The following is a 1,551-nucleotide window of genomic DNA, read 5'->3' on the forward strand; positions in this document are numbered from 1 at the left end:
AAGGGAAAAACCTACAACCAAGATTACTCTATCCAGCAAGGATCTCATTCAGATTCAAAGGAGAAATTAAAACCTTTAGAGACGAGCAAAAGCTAAGAGAATTCAGCACCACCAAACCAGCTTTACAACAAATGCTAAAGGAATTTCTCTAGGCAGGAAACACAAGAGAAGGAAAAGACCTACAATAGCAAATCCAAAACAATTAAGAAAATGGTAATAGGAACATAGATATCGATAACTACCTTAAATGTAAATGGATTAAATGCTCCAACCGAAAGACATGGACTGCATATCTTGGGTCACAAATCTAGCCTTGGTAAATTCAAGAAAATTGAAATCATATCACGTATGTTTTCTGACCACAGTGCTATGAGACTAGAAATCAATTACAGGAAAAAATCTGTAAAAAATACAAACACATGGAGGCTAAATAATACACTACTTAATAACCAAGAGATCACTTAAGAACTCAAAGAGGAAATCAAAAAAAACCTAGAAACAAATGACAATGAAAACACGATGACCCAAAACCTATGGGATGCAGCAAAAGCAGTTCTAAGAGGGAAGTTTATAGCAATACAATCCTACCTTAAGAAACAGGAAACATCTTGAATAAACAGCCTAACCTTGGTAAAGACCTAAATGTAAAGCCAGACATTATAAAACTCTTAGAGGAAAACATAGCCAGAACACTTTATGACATAAATCAGAGCAAGATCCTTTTTGACCCACCTCCTAGAGAAATGGAAATAAAACCAAAAATAAACAAATGGGATCTAATGAAACTTAAAAGCTTTTGCACAGCAAAACAAACCATAAACAAGAGGAAAAGACAACCCTCAGAATGGGAGAAAATATTTTCAAATAAAGCAACTGACAAAGGATTAACCTCCAAAATTTATAAGCATCTCATGCAGCTCAGTATCAAAAAAAACAAACAACCCAATCCAAAAATGGGCAGAAGACCTAAATAGACATTTCTCCAAAGAAGATATACAGATTGTCAACAAACACATGAAAGAATGCTCAACATTACTAATCATTAGAGAAATGCAAATCAAAACTACAATGAGATATCATCTCACACTGTTCAGAATGGCCATCATCAAAAAATCTAGAAACAATAAATGCTGGAGAGGGTGTGGAGAAAAGGGAACCCTCTTGCACTGTTGGTGGGAATGTAAATTGATACAGCCACTATGGAGAACAGTATGGAGTTTCCTTAAAAACGAAAAATAGAACTATCCTACAACCCAGCAATACCACTACTGGGCATATAGTCAGAAAGAGAAAAACAAATACTGTATGCAAACACATATATATGGAATTAAAATTAAAAAAGGTTCTGAAGAACCTAGAGGAAGGACAGGAGTAAAGACCCAGACGTAGAGAATGGACTTGAGGACATGGGGAGGGGGAAGGGTAAGCTGGGACGAAGTGAGAGAGTGGTATGGACTTATATACACTACCAAATGTAAAATAGATAGCTAGTGAGAAGCAGCCGCATAGCACAGGGAGATCAGCTCGGTGCTTAGTGACCACCTAGAGGGG

Source organism: Physeter macrocephalus, chromosome 8, assembly GCF_002837175.3.
Source record: "Physeter macrocephalus isolate SW-GA chromosome 8, ASM283717v5, whole genome shotgun sequence".
NCBI lineage: Eukaryota > Metazoa > Chordata > Mammalia > Artiodactyla > Physeteridae > Physeter > Physeter macrocephalus.